The sequence below is a fragment of the Delphinapterus leucas genome, chromosome 2 (assembly GCF_059928025.1).
Source record: "Delphinapterus leucas isolate spDelLeu-1000000601 "Yukka" chromosome 2, BTC_Dleu_Yukka2, whole genome shotgun sequence".
Taxonomy (NCBI): Eukaryota; Metazoa; Chordata; class Mammalia; order Artiodactyla; family Monodontidae; genus Delphinapterus; species Delphinapterus leucas.
Window position 1 is genome coordinate 91,635,601 of NC_143130.1, and position 16,096 is coordinate 91,651,696.

The following is a 16,096-nucleotide window of genomic DNA, read 5'->3' on the forward strand; positions in this document are numbered from 1 at the left end:
GTTAGTGAATATCAAAAGTTTTAATGTAGATTATTAAGAAATGTTGACAGGTTATCCGTGGATTTCAAAAGAAATGGAAACTTTCCTCCTAAAAATCAGTGTTAAAAGTGAGAAACCCGTGAATAGAAATTTTAAGACCAGGAAGACAAGTGTTCTGGTTAGTACGTATGAATGGGAGTCTGACTATGCATATATTCTGCTTTGTGGTCAGCTAATTGTTTCTTTTTTAGGTAAGGATTTAGATTTTACCATCTCTGAACATTTTCACTTAATCTTGGCAGGAATGTTTGTATTTTATCTTGTACAGCAAGTCTTTTATTAGATTGGCAACAGGTGCCACAGAGATTGCAAAAAAAAAAGATATGCAAGCCTGATTTTCACCCCATAGCAGTGGAAAAATAGTTAAAAAGGAGATTGGGCTGGGTAACAGAAGCTCAACCTGGACCAGTCAGCTGGTGTCCTAGAATTGTCTGAGTACCCAGCTTTAGGCTACAATATCCTGCAATTGTATGTGCTGGAATTATTCCATGGATACTCCTCAAGTAGGTTCACCTCAGGACGTGGAGATGGGTGTCCTCTGAGAGCTTTGGAAATACTGAGCATAAATCTTTCTTTCAAGAGGAGACAAGAAATGAGGACTGGAAAGATGATCTGGGGCTCTGGCCATGAGGTGTTTTCCTCTCTGAATTTTGTGGTTATTGCCCTTGGAATAAGGGCAGTTAGAAAAGAATATGACATTTTGCAAAAGGTAATTCACTTTGTGCTTCAGGGCCACACTCAGGAAACCAGGCAGGTGACAGCCTATTGGAAACTGTTAAGAATGGGCCTGGGTCTAAATTTGTGTGCTTGTGTCCTGGTCACATCTAGCAGCACTTCACTATCTGCACTGCACTAATATTTCTTCTTTTATTCTTGAACTTTTTTAAATCTTGTTTAAGTATTGCAGCATTGTCTCAGCTGTCACTGTTGAGAATTAAGGAAAGTGTTTGTCTCTCATACAGAACAAAGTCATCCCAGGTGTTCTAGCACATATGTAAGTGCTTCAAGAACCAGGAAGGTGGTCAGCAGTGGAGCCAGCCGAATGGATGGTTGAGCTGTAAGGGGCATCATAACAGATATGTAGAACGTATAAGCCTACCCTGAGGTATCTAGAAAGTATTTGGGGAAGTAAGACTAAAGAACAAACCGCTGCAGAGTAGTGGGATGGGATTCTGAGTTGTTGTAATTTCATGACTACCAAATAATATGACCTTGCTTTGTAATTATAAACTTGTAAAAAAACCTTGTCATGTATAACTATTTTCATTTAATTCTGTAATTTTTTAGAAGATAACCAATAAGGTTTGGTTTCTCCGTTCTTGACCAGGCTTGATTAGAATAAATGCGACGGCTTCTGCATCAGCTTCCTATCTTTTCGTAATACCAACCGGAGTGGGGGCTGGGGTAGGGGTGGAAATACAAGATTGTATAAATTCAAATTGTATTATTTTCTACTTCCATTCATTTATACATAAGTGAAATCCAGTTAAAACAAACATAAAGGGCAGCCTCCCGAGAGAAAAGAATCTTAAAGAAGGGCTCTCAAAAATGGGCAATTTGTAGGCAAAGGGTAATCATCACCATCATCAATTTATAAGAATAGCTACCAGTTATGGAGTACTTACTTTTTTGCTAATATGCTTCGCATATTTTATCTGAATACTTTTTACAACAATGCGGATGAAGTGTTGTTATTCTTATTTACTAATGACCAAGATGAGGCTCAGAGATGTTAAGCGACTTGCTAAACATAGCACAGCTAATAAGTGACTATATAGAGATTCAAGCTAAATTTGGGCTGGATCTAATGCCAACGAGTTTGGCCAGCCAGGGTGCTGCCAGAGAGTTTTGTCTAGATTATATATCTGTGAGTTCTTTGGTCTTTCTTTTCTTTTTCTTTTCATTTTTATTTCTTAAGTTAACCAAGCTATCTTCTTTCCATAATACTGTCTATGACGCACTCATCCAAATGATAAGTCTGATTTGTCATTACCTGTGGATATATCTCTTGAATACCACTTAAGTTAGCTCATGATTTCCAGTGAGTAGCCAATCTCTTTTCATTGAGCAGAGGCTAGAGGTTCTTTGACTGTCATAACATCATTTGCCACATCAGTTCCTAAACTATTTGAATTGTTTGCCTTATGCATCTCCACTCACAGCTAATCAGAAGTTGACTAGAGTTAGAATCAGTGAGATACGAATTAAATCAAATTATCCCTTTATTTAAATCATTGGTCAGAAAGATTCGATTTATGTCTTTCTTTCCTCTACTCCACCAGAACTGTTTACTTGACACAATCTAAGCCATAATACATAATTTTCACAACTCAGACAAGAATGCCAATTTAATTTTTAGAAGCCACACAGTGTACATTTGCGTGATTTATAATGTTATTTTATCAGATTAATTCTACAGCTGCATTAGAAAACTGCACATCTAGATTTGCACACCTAGACAGTTTTACATTCATCATCTTCAAAGGCAGTTTCGTCCAGAAAGGGGCATTTTTCACAAGGGTTGGTTTGAGCTATTTCTTAGAGGAGCTGCTTGAACTTTACATAAATGAAGTCTCAAATATGGTGCAAAACTTTACTAAAATATTCTGAAACAAAAAGGTCACTTTTGAGTTATACTGCCAGGGTAGGTTTTCTTTGTTTCATGCCATCTTGTCATTAAGTCTCAAATAAATGGAGGCTAGTACATAAAAATACAAATCGTTATTTGCTAGGTACTGTGTTGATCGCCTCGCCTCCATGATTTTATTTAATTCTTATACCCGCATTCAGAAGCAGGTTTTATTATCCCTATTTTATTTATCAAAACAAAACAAAACAAACCAGACACAAGGAGGTAAGAGGTAATGTGTCAAAAGCCACAATGTAGGGCTTCCCTGGTGGCGCCGTGGTTAAGAATCCGCCTGTCAGTGCAGGGGACACGGATTTAAGTCCTTGTCCGGGAAGATCCCACATGCTGCGGAGCAAATAAGCCCGTGCACCACAGCTGCTGAGCCTGCGCTCTAGAGCCCATGAGCCACAACTACTGAAGCCCACACGCTTAGAGCCTGTGCTCCGCAACAAGAGAAGCCACCTCAATGAGAAGCCTGCGCACCACAACAAAGAGCAGCCCTCGCTCGCTGCAACTAGAGAAAGCCCGTGCGCAGCAACGAAGGCCCAACTCAGCCAAAAATAAATAAGTAAATAAATAAATAAGTAAATAAATAAATTTATGTTAAAAACAAGCCACAATGTAAATTTGATTCAGATCTATGTTAGTATGACTCTAAAACCCATTCTTTAGCCACCATATTATGTGCTTTTCTGGGCCAAACTTGACATCTATTATTTCTGACTGTTTTACTTAAATGGTCGCACTGCCCCTTCTTTGCATCTTCCCTCCTTGATTTGATCCACAGCATTCCTGAAAGTTATTTTACTCTTCTGAAATTTAGCAATTTTTAAAACTGCTCCAATTTGACAAGAAAGAAAAGAGGGGGAAATAGGTCAATCTAGTCTACTTACTTACCAAAGTAAAACAAAAAGGATATACCCATTTTATGTCTGAGACAAGTTAATGTTCAAAAATATTAAGTTACTTATTCAGGTATCAACAAGGACAGCTAGGGCTGGCAAAGGAGGCTGATGTCTCTCATTTTAAAACTTTGGAAAATATATGTTGTCATTGTCCTTGTGAGAGTGAACAGTAAATTGCATTGATTTCAAAGATATATTCTTTAACAACAGTAGTTATCACTTAAAACTTACTGTATAGGGAGTAGACAGGCCCTCCTGACAGAGTGGACAGGACCTCCGGTCAGAGATATGTATAACACACTGACTTACGGTGACCTAGGAAAGGCTGCCAAGGACGTCTTCAACAAAGGGTATGGGTTTGGCATGGTCAAAATAGATCTGAGAACCAAGTCATGTAGTGGAGTGGAATTTTCTACATCTGGTCATGCTTACACTGATACAAGGAAAGGATCAGGCAACGTAGAGACCAAATACAAGATCTATAACTATGGGCTGACCTTCACCCAAAGGTAGAACACAGACAGTACCCTTGGGACAGAAACCTCTTTGGAGAATAAGTTGGCTGAAGGGTTGAAACTGACTCTTTTGATACCGTATTTGTACTGAACACAGGAAAGAAGAGTGGGAAATTGAAGGCCTCCTATAAATGGGATTGTTTCAGTCTTGGCAGTAACTTTGATATAGATTTTTCTGAACCAACCATCTATGTCTGGGCTGTGTTGGCCTTTGAAGGTTGGCTTGCTGGCCATCAGATGAGTTTTGACACAGCCAAATCCAAACTGTCTCAGAATAATTTCGCCCTGGGTTACAAGACCGCAGACTTCTAGCTGCACACTCAGGTGAACGATGACACCGAATTTGGAGGGTCAATCTACCAGAAAGTGAATGAGAAGATTGAAACATCAATAAACCTCGTGTGGATGGCCAGCAGTACCAACAGCCATTTTGGCATTGCTGCTAAGTACAAGCTGGGTTGTAGAACTTCTCTGTCTGCTAAAGTAAATAATGCCAGTCTGATTGGACTGGGTTATTCTCAGACCCTTTCCTACCAGGAGTGAAACCGACTCTGCCAGCAATAATCAATGGAAAGAACTTTAATGCAGGAGGGCACAAGGTCGGTCTGGGATTTGAGCTAGAAGCTTAATGTGGCTTTGAGTAAAGCATCAGCTTTGTCCCTGGAGGTGAAGAGAAATGAACCCACTATGTTTTGGCTTAAAATTCTGTGAAATTTCAAAAGTGTGAACTTTTATTCTTCCAAAGAAATGTAATCCTCCCCACACTGAGGGCTAGATATTGAGCCCATCCTAAGGGAGGTGCTTGAAGGCATGCCCAGAAGTTGTCGTGTTTGTGCCACACTTCAGTTCAGTTCTGCAGTGTTGTTTTAAATGTTTTCCTCAGAGATGGTGCAGTGTCATGTAACAAAGGAGGTGACCCAACCCTCTAGTTGTCCATCATGTCCTGCATGTCCCACACCACTTTTTCATGACCTTGTAATATATTGGCCTCTGTGTGGTAGTGGAATCTTTGGTTTTGCATCAGAGTAAAATAAAGTAAACCCATCACATTTAGAACATAAAAAAACAAACAAAAAACAAAAGTACTGTATAAAAAGATAAAGTTTAGAGGTCACCATCTCTAAAAAGGAAGGATGGACTTTGATTTCCTAAGATTAGGATCCAAAATACAATGTGTATCATAGTATGTGAAGCTAGGGCAATAATAAAAAGGAAAGAAAATGGAAGCAATTATTCCTTTTATTCGTGGTCAGAAGTTACACATAAAAGACTTTATAATGCATTAATGGAATAAATATTAAATACAATGGACGGGTATAGGGAGATTTTCCAAGAAAAAATTAACATAATGTGTTAAATTCGAAGAATTCAACAAAGTGTTAAATCTATTTAAAAGTAGCTATGTAATGGTATCATCATAAAATTTTTAATTACCCCTAAGAGTTCATGGTAATTGAATCACTGGATGAAAATGCAAACTGTTTTCTGATTTCTTACAGTTAGGTAATACATGAAAACAAATGTGCAGTTAGCATAAGTCAGAAAATTTTAAAAAATTGGTCAAGAAACCCTGCAGTCATCTGAACAGGAAAGAAAAAATCCATCCAAATAAGAAGAATGAAAAAAATTTCAAGTAATGTTACTAAATAGACAAGTTTCCAGAAAATCTCAAATGACTAATGATGACATAGCACTCATTAAAGGGAATTGATACTATTCTAACACCTTGAAAAATGAGGAACAAATTTAATTAGATGATAATAAATCTTAGTTTTAAAATGTGAAATAACATTCTTGTATTTTCTAGTATCTTGGTTTCTTCTGACATCATAAATAAGCCACACAAGAAATGTGATAACACTCAAAAATGACACATTATCACTCTCTTTACTTACTATATTATTGGTATTAGACGTCTATTAGACACAGCTAATCTGTCCCTAACACTTTTACCTTCCTCAATTTGTATTCAGCTTCAGAATGCGAAACCCATTTATCCCCATCTGTGGCTAGCCTTGACTGCTTTCTCTGTCTGCTTCATTCTGGCAGTTTGGGCACCCCAACTAAGTAAAAATGTTCTGTATTGATACTTCAAATTCATAGAAAGATGATAAAAATGAATTTCTCAATTCTGTACAAAGATACAGACAACTAAAAATACCCTATTTTGGTATTGCTATACAGTTTTACAAAGGTGGATAACCAGTTTCAAGTTTTATATGCTACTGTGAGTATCTCACTTTGTTTCATTCATTCTTCATGGTTTTTGTATTTTTAATTCCATATATATGGAAGTAGAAAATGCATAATATATATAATATTATGATATATTATTATGTAATATATTTTGTATTTATATAAATTTATATTTATAAATCATATATACATTTTTTTAAAAATTCACATACCCTCAACTGTCTTTTGATTAATCTCAATCCAAAGGTAAACTACAGAATTTTAAAATGTGTAGAAGTTTAAGGCTGTTTGATTAAAGAATGGTTTTCGCAAAGATAAATATTATTTTGGTTATGTGTCTATAAGGTGTCTTTTGCAAGTATTTTAATTTAATGACCTTTTATAGTTCTTTCTGAGCCAATGAATCTTGCATTGCTGAACTGGGTAAGAAACTTTGAAACATTTTAGAAATAGAGGTTGAAGAACTAAGTGTGTCTACAGATAAATATGCTTCAAAATAGTGATTGGTCTTGGTGGCAAAGCTTTGCTTTTGTGATAAAAATCTTGCTAACTGTTTTAATTGAAACTTTTAATCTGAATGTTGTCTGAATCCTGTTAAATGTTGCTTTCCTGCCTCAATTCAAATTTTCTTCATCTTCATTTTCACGTTGAATATTGTTATACTGTCTGCCTCATTATGCTAAAGAAAGATGAAGTACGCTGTTAACATTCTGAATGGCCTCTGAGATGTTATGATATAAAATGTCATTCATTTTTATGAGTTGGCTGTCAGTGTGGGCTGCAATAAAGTTATAATTCATCCCTGGCATCATGTGATGCCTGATATTGCTGCAAAATCCTTATTAAAATTTCAATAATTGTAAATTAAAACAAAAGTAGATGGGGCTTTTATGAAATGGTTGCTTCTGAAAGTCGGGTGGTACAGAACAGGGCTCTACAAGATTGACGTTATTTACTTTGTAGCTTCAAATCATCATAATTCCACTGTTATTTTCTTTACTGAAAAATAAAAATTGGACTCAGAATCACTCGAAACTTTCAGCTGCAGAAACTTGTTTGCTTATACTGAGAGAAAAGTGAGATGATAAAGCTGTATCATTGCTTCACCAAGTCTACCCTTAAATTGCTGCATAATGTCATTTGCCAGAAAACCTGAAAATTGTAATTTGAATAGATTTTTCTATTTAAATATTTGGAAGGGAAGGGGCAGTCAGTGTTTTACATGTCACCTCATGGCCACATTAAATGTATGTTAATGTAGCGTTCAGGTTGCAAATTTCCTCACACAAAATAGAAGACAACTACAAGAAAGATTCTCCTAGGACAGATAAAGCTGTATTATTTGAGCATATGTTACCAAAAGAAGCAAACCATCATTCAAAACAAAGGAATTTATACTCAGAGTTCTCTTGTGTATTATTTATGAAAAGTATGTAGTTGCAAAGATAAGAAATATTTTATTATTTATTTTTAATTCTTTCATTGAAGTATAGGAAATATTTTAAATTAAGTAGATGATAAATATCATTGTAATGAATGTGATTGGAAAAGAGTACATAAAGGAAGAATAGTAATTTGTGTCATATGTTTCATAGCGTTTATTTTCATCTCTGTCATCTTAAATTACTGTAGCTTGAGGATAGAAATTTGGTGCTTTTAAAGATTTGTCTAACTTTAGTGCTAGTAAGATGCTATACTCAGAGTGAACTTGACAAATCTGAAATATGATTTGTGTGACAGTATAAAGGCAGCCTACCTAAAAATAGCTTCATCCACTGAGCTGTTATGGCACCTTAAATTCTACGACTTAATAAAGAATCTTTACTATGAATCTTTATCTTTATTATGAATCTTTACCCATGAGTCTTTCTTATTCACTAATATTGTAGTAGTGTGTTGTTTTTGTTGTTCTGTTTTGTTTTATTCTCCACTGGACGTGTGGGTTGGTGAGATCTTCCACTACACTTCAGAATATTTGTATCTTCTGGCCACCAGTTGCCATTTCCATGGCTTCTGTCAAGTGAACCTAGTTGCACCTGGATAATTGAGAAAGTATAAAAGATATCATGGAATCAGCAAAAAATATGCCAATCCTATGAAGCTTCAATAGAGTAACAGCCTAGTTCCATCTCTAGGTGTAATCCATGGATCATGTGCGTTGGAATCATCTGGAATGCCTATTAAAATGTTGATTTCAGGATCCTACCTCAGAGCTACTGAGGTAGAATTTGTATGCAGTTTGCTTGATGATTAGCCTGTTACAAACTCCGAGATGATTTCCATGGACATGGAAGCTGATTTTAGTGGTATAAATATTTGTCAGTGATGGCTCCTATGTTGCTTTGAATCCAACAGTAACCTTTGTTCAAAAAATACATGAGGGCATACTATAGAAACAATTTTCAAACCATTCAAGAATAGACCAGTAATTTTGTCATGAAAATCAACTTTTCAAATACTTCTTTTTTTCCCATTTATTTTATTTAAAAAATGTGTTGCTTCTAGATTGAGCCTTTTAGCCTTGACCCTGTGGTCATCATCTTGAAGGACCATTTCATTTACTATTTCTGAGCATTTGAGGAGGCAATGTAGAGCAGTAGATCATAGTTAGAACATGTAGTTCTCTAGTTGCTTTAGGTGTAAAGTTTTCTTTCCAGCAGAAAACAGATGGTACACTAGATAGTTGGGTACCAGGGATGAGGCAAGGGATTGAGGGCGTAAACTTTAAGAAGGCACTCACTCTGAAGTTTGTGAAAGCACCCTAGGTGCAATCGTCCTTTAAAGGGCTAGTGGAATACCTAGATTTCCAGAGTAATGATGTCAGGGGAATAGTTACCAGAACTCAGAGAGGATATGGCACCTAACAGAAGTTGTAACCTTTGATAGAGGAAGGCCTGATGCCAGCAGCCACCTTACAAGGAGGAAACCAGAGTAATAAATATGCAGATATCCCTCTTCTGCCTTCTTTTATTTGCTGAACTTAACCAGAAGCTGGAGGGAAAGAGAAATCTTCACTGGAGTCCATACTCCAAGTCAGCTTTCCAGGGTCCCAGCAGGGTGGGGAAGACTGGGAAGTGGATCTGTGGTGAGAGAGACAAAAGGCACTGGGACAAGATAAAGAGTCAGAGTGCCTGGGCTTCCCAGTTCTCCACTGACTATCTTAACGTCTTAGGGCCTTACTCATCTCATCTATGCAGGAATAATAGCATCTGCCTCATAGAGTTATTTTTAGGATTAAATTAAATAATACCTATAAGGACTTGATTTATTTATTTACTTAAATTTTTATTGGAGTATAGTTGACTTATAGTGTTGTGTTAGTTTCAGGTGTACAGCAAAGTGAATCAGTGATACATATACATGTATGCACTCTTTTTTAGATTCTTTTCCCATATAGGCCATTACAGAGTATTGAGTAGAGTTCCCTGTGCTATACAGTAGGTCCTTCTTAGTTATCTATTTTATATATAGTAGTGTGTATATGTCAATAACAATCTCCCAATTTATCCCTCCCCCTCTTACCCGCGGTAACCATAAGTTTGTTTTCTATATCTGTAACTCTATTTCTGTTTTGTAGATAAGTTCATTTGTACCCTTTCGTTAGATTCCGCATGCATCATAAGTGATATCATACGATGTTTGTCTTCGTCTGACTTATTTCACTCAGTATGATAATCTCTAGGTCCATCCATGTTACTGCAAATGGCATTATTTCATTCTTTTTAATGGCTGAGTAACATTCCATTGTATATATGTACCACATCTTCTTTATCCATTAATCTGTCGATGGATATTTAGGTTGCTTCCATGTCTTGGCTATTCTAAACAGTGCTGCAGTGAACATTGGGGGGCATGTATTATTTCAGACCATGTTTTTCTCCAAATATATGCCCAGGAGTGGGATTGCGGGATCATGTGGTAGCTCTATGTTTTAGTTTTTTACGGAACCTCCATACTATTCTCCATAGTGGCTGTACCAATTTAGATTCCCACCAACAGTGTAGGAGGGTTCCCTTCTCTCCATACCCTCTCCAGCATTTACTCTTTGTTGGCTTTTTGATGATAGCCATTCTGATTGGTGTCTGGTGATATCTCATTGTAGTTTTGATTTGCATTTCTCTAATAATTAACGATGTTGAACATCTTTTCACATGCCTCTTGGCCATGTGTATGTCTTCTTTGGAGAAATGTTTATTTAGGTCTTCTGCCCATTTTTTAATCGGGTAGATTTTTTTTTTTTGATATTAAGCTGCATGAACTATTTGTAAATTTTGGAGACTAATCCCTTTTAGGTTGCATTGTTTGCAAATATTTTCTCCCACTCTCTGGGTTTGTTCATTTTATTTATGGTTTCCTTTGCTGTGCAAAAGCTTTTGAGGTTAATTAGTTCCAATTTATTTATTTTTATTTTTATTTCCATTATTCTGGGAGATGGATTAAAAATGATATTGCTGTAATTTATGTCAGAGAATGTTCTGCCTATGTTTTCCTCTAAGAATTTTATTGTGTCTGGTCTTACATTTAGGTCTTTCATCCATTTTGAGTTTATTTTTGTGTACAGTTTCAAAGAGTGTTCTAATTTCATTTTTTTACATGTAGCTGTCCAGTTTTCCCAGCACCATTTATTGAAGAGACTGTCTTTCCTCCATTATATAGTCTTGTCTCCTTTTTCGTAGATTAATTGACCATAGATGTGTGGGTTAATTTCTGGGCTTTCTATCCTGTTCCATAGACCTATATTTCTATTTTTGTGCCAGTACCAAACTGTTTTGATGACTATAGCTTTGTAGTATAGTCTGAAGTCAGGGAGCCTGATTCCCCCAGGTCCATTTTTATTTCTCAATATTGCTTTGGCTATTCGGGGTCTTTTGTGTCTCCATACAAATTTTAAGATTTCTTTGTTCTAGTTCTGTGAAAAATGCCATTGGTAATTTGATAGGGATTGCATTGAATCTGTAGATTGCTTTGGGTAGTGTAGTCATTTTGGCAATACTGATTCTTTCAATCCAAGAACATGGTATATTTTTTGATCTTTCGTGTCGTCTTCAATTTCTTTCATCAGCATTTTATACTTTTCAGAATACAGGTCTTTTGTCTCCTTAGGTAGGTTTATTCCTAGGTATTTTATTCTTTTTTACATGATAGTAAATGGGATGGTTTCTTTAATTTCTCTTTCTGATCTTTTGTTGTTAGTGTATAGAAATGCAAGAGATTTATGTGTTTTAATTTCATAACCTGCAACTTTACCTAATTCATTGATGAGCTGTAGTAGTTTTCTGGTAGCATCTTTAGGATTTTCTACATATAGTATCATGTTGACTGCCAACAGTGACAGTTTTACTTCTTCTTTTCCAATCTGGATTCCTTTTATTCCTCCTTCTTCTCTGATTGTCGTAGCTAGGACTTCCAAAACGATGTTGAATAAAAGTGGCTAGAGTGGACATTCTTCTCTTTCTCCTTGCTCCTGACCTTAGAGGAGATGCTTTCAGCTTTTCTCTGTTGAGTGTGATGTTAGCTGTAGGTTTGTCATATATAGCCTTTATATGTTGAGGTATATTTTCTCTGTGCCCACATTCTGGAGAGTTTTTTTCATAAATCAGTGTTGAATTATGTCAAAAGCTTTCTCTGCATCTATTGAGATGATCATATGTTTTTTATTCTTCTAATTTGTTAATGTGGTGTATCACACTAATTGATTTGCAGATATTGAAAAATCCTTGCATTGCTGGGATAAATCCCACTTGATCATGGTGTATGATCCTTTTAATGTATTGTTGGATTCTGATTGCTAGTATTTTGTTGAGGATTTTTGTGTCTATATTCCTCAGTGATATTGGCCTGTAATTTTCTTTTTTTGTGGTATCTTTATCTGGTTTTCGTATTAAGGTGATAGTGACCTCATACAGTGAGTTTGGGAGTTTTCCTTCCTCTGCAATTTTTTGGAACAGTTTAAGAAGGATGGGTGTTAAGCTTTCTCTAAACGTTTGATAGAATTTGCCTGTGAAGCCATCTGGTCCTGGACTTTTGTTTGTTGGGAATTTTTTAATCACAATTTCAATTTTAGTACTTGTGATTGGTCTGTTCATATTTTCTGTTTCTCCCTGGTTCAGTCTTGGAAGGTTATATCTTTCTAGGAATTTGTCCATTTCTTCTAGGTTGTCCATTTTATTGATGTAGAGTTGCTGGTTGTAGTCTTTTATGATCCTTTGTATTTCTGTGGTGTCCACTGTAACTTCTTTTTCATTTCTAATTTTATTGATTTGAGTCCTCTCCCTTTTTTTCTTGATGAGTCTGGCTAAAGGTTTATCAATTTTGTTTAACTTCTCAAAGAACCAGCTTTTAGGGTCATTGATTTATGCTATTGTTTTCTTTGTCTCTATTTCATTTATTCCTGCTCTGAGTTTATGATTTCTTTCCTTCTACTAACTTTGGGTTTTGTTTGTTCTTCTTTCTCTAGTTGCTTTAGGTGTAAGGTTAGGTTGTTTATTTGAGATTTTTCTTGTTTCTTGAGGTAAAATTGTACTGCTATAAACTACCCTCTTAGAACTGCTTCTGCTGCATCCCATTGGTTTTGGGTCATCGTGTTTTTGTTGTCATTTGTCTCTAGGTATTTTTTTGATTTCCTCTTTGATTTCTTCAGTGATTCATTGGTTATTTAGTAACATACTGTTTAGCCTCCATGTGTTTGTGTTGTTTATGTTTTTTTTTTTCCTGTAATTGATTTCTAATCTCATAGTGTTGTGGTTGGAAAAGATGCTTGATATGGCTTCAAGTATCTGAGATTTACAGAGGCTTGCTTTGTGGCCCATCATGTGATCAATTCTGGACAATATTCCACGTGCATATAAGAAGAATGTGTATTCTGCTGCTTTTGTCAAACGTTCTATAAATATCAGTTAAGTCCATCTGCTCTGATGTGTCATACAAGGCCTGTGTTTCCTTATTGATTTTCTGTCTGGATGGTCTCTCCATTGATGAAAGTGGGGTGTTAAATTCCCCCACTATTATTGTGTTACTGTTGATTTCCCCTTTTACGGCTGTTAGCATTTGCTTTATATATTGAGTTGCTCCTATGTTGGGTGCATATATTTACAATTGTTATATCTTTCTCTTGGATTGATCATTATGTAGTGTCCTTCCTTGTCTCTTGTAACAGTCTTTAGTTTGAAGTCTATTTTGTCTAATATGAGTATTGCTAGTCCTGCTTTCTTTTGATTTCCATTTGCATGGAATATCTTTTTCCATACCTGCACTTTCAGTCTGTATGTTTCCCTAGGTCTGAAGTGGGTCTCTTGTAGACAGCATATGTATGAGTCTTGTTTTCGTATACATTCAGCCAGTCTCTATATTTTGCTTGGAGCCTTTACTACATTTACATTTAAGGTAATTATCAATATGTGTGTTCCTATTGCCATTTTAAAAATTGTTTTGGGTTTGTCTTTGTAGGTCTTTTTCTTCCCTTCCTCTTTTGTTCTCTTCTCTAGTGGTTTGATGACCCTCTTTATTGTTGTGTTTGTGTTACTTTTTTGTGTGTGTATCTGTTGTCATTTTTCAGTTTGCATTTCTCATGAGGTGATGATACAGCAGTCTATATATTTATAAGGCTGTTTTAAGTTGCTGGTCTCTTTCCCACATAGAGAAGTTCCTTTACTTTTGCTGTAAGCTTGTCTGGTGGTGCTGAATTCTCTTAGCTTTTGCTTTTCTATAAAGCTTTTGATTTTTCTGTCGAATCTGAATGAGAGCTTTGATGGGTAGAGTATTCTTGGTTGTAGATTTTTCCTTTTCATCACTTTAAATGTATCATGCCACTCCCTTCTGGCCTGCAGAGTTTGATAACCTTATGGGGATACCCTTGTATGTTATTTGTTGCTTTTCCCTTGTTGCTTTTAATATTTTTTCTTTCTTTTGAATTTTTGTTAGTTTGATTAATATGTATCTCTGTGTGTTCCTCCTTGGGGTTATCCTGTATGGGACTCTCTGTGCTTCCTGGACTTTGGTGACTGTTTCTTTTCCCATGTTAGGGAAGTTTTCAATTATAATCTCTTCAAATATTTTCTCAGGCCCTTCTATTTTTCTTCTTCTTCTGGGACCCCAATAATTTGAATGTTGGTGTGTTTAATGTTGTCCCTGAGGTCTCTGAGACTGTCCTCATTTCTTTTCATTCTTTTTTCTTTATTCTGCTCCATGGCAGTTATTTCCACCATTCTGTCTTCCAGCTCACTTATTCATTCTTCTGCTTCAGTTATTCTGCTATTGATTCCTTCTAGTGTATTTTTCATTTCAGTTATTGTTCATCTATGTTTGTTTGTTCTTCAGTTCTTCTAGGCCTTTGTTAAACATTTCTTGTATATTCTTGATCCATGCCTCCTTTCTCTTTCCGAGATCTTGGATCATCTTTACTATCATTACCTTGAATTTTTTTTCAGGTAGATTGCATATCTCCTCTTCATTTAGTTGTTACTGTAGGTTTTTATCTTGATTCTTTATCTGCAACATATTTCTTTGTCACCTCATTTTGTCTAACTTACTGTGTTCGTGGTTTCCTTTCCACAGGCTACAGGACTATAGTTCCTCTTGCTTCTGGCTTGTGCCCCCTGGTGTGTGAAGTTGGTCCAGAGGCTTGTGCCACTATCCTCTTGATTGGGGGTTTGACTGGTGTTGGTGGCAACCAGAGCACGCCCTGGATATTGAGTGGGGCCGCCCCTTTGCTCTGTGGCTGTCACTGCCCTTTCAGGGACAGGGTCTGCTCACTAGTTGTTTGAGTAGAGGCCCCCTGATATGTTTCTTAGCAGTGTTTCTTATCTACGGTGTGAGGTAGGCAGGATTGGAGCACTCCCACTGGGAGAGAAGTCACTGAGTATTACTCCTCTGGATCTGTTCACCTGTGAATGTGCTCTGTTATGTCCCCTTTTGCTCATTGTGTAGGCTTACAAAATACACTGGTGTTGGCACTGCTCTCAGTCCCACCTTAACTGTGGATATGCCAGCAATTGGGCCTGGTGACTCCCAGGCATTGTTTTCACCGGGCCACCAGCACAGATCCGCTGAGGTCATGTCCCAGGACTGCAGTAATCATGCACCTGGAACCACTGTGGGAGCTAAGGAGGCAGCTTAGACTCTTGCCTGGCCCAACCCCCGTGTGTACCTGCCCACAAAGCCTACAGCTTCTAAAGCCAGACCCATCACAGCTGCAGGAGCACTTGTTGTCCTTTCAGATTTTTTGCAGGCACTGAATTTAGGAAGCCGTCAAGGATGGTATAACTCTGTGGTCCGTGCAGCCGTGAGGAGAGATTTCACCTCTTCTTCCTTAGCCACATGGCCATTGGGGCTCAGCTGTGGTTTCACCCTCACCTCTGCCTGTGTTCCTCCCACCAGAGTTGGATCCAGAGGTTGCTGGAGAACACAAGCCCATCAGGCAGGAAGAAGCCAAGGTGGTGATTGGGGGTGAGCGGGCCACCCAGGCGGGAGGGTGCTGGGGTAGCGATTGGAAAACGTGAGCCCATCAGGTGGTGATCGGGGTAAGTGGGTCATCCAGGCATGGGGCGGGGGGTGACAGAGGAGGAGACGGCAGGGGCGTGTGAGCCAACTCTGGCAGGAGCCCTTCTTAGTGCCTGTGGAGGCAGGGGCCGGTGTGTGAGGAGAGAGGCTGCAGTGGGCAGCCGCTCTTTGTGTGTCACTCAGTAGTGGAGCTTTGCTTCTGTAGCAGTCCAGGCTTCCTCCACAAGAAGTCCTGGTTGCAGAACCCCTCCCTCCTATCCCCTCGGGCCATCTCCTCACAGCCAACAGCAGCCCATCCCCAGGTCTGCTCTCCA

The 16,096-nt window shown here is 37.5% G+C and overlaps 1 pseudogene; it reads left to right on the top strand.

The window, feature by feature from the left end:
- Positions 1-3,167: 3,167 nt before the first annotated feature.
- LOC149750205 (non-selective voltage-gated ion channel VDAC3 pseudogene) lies at positions 3,168-5,730 on the top strand (annotated as a pseudogene).
- Positions 5,731-16,096: the final 10,366 nt, after the last annotated feature.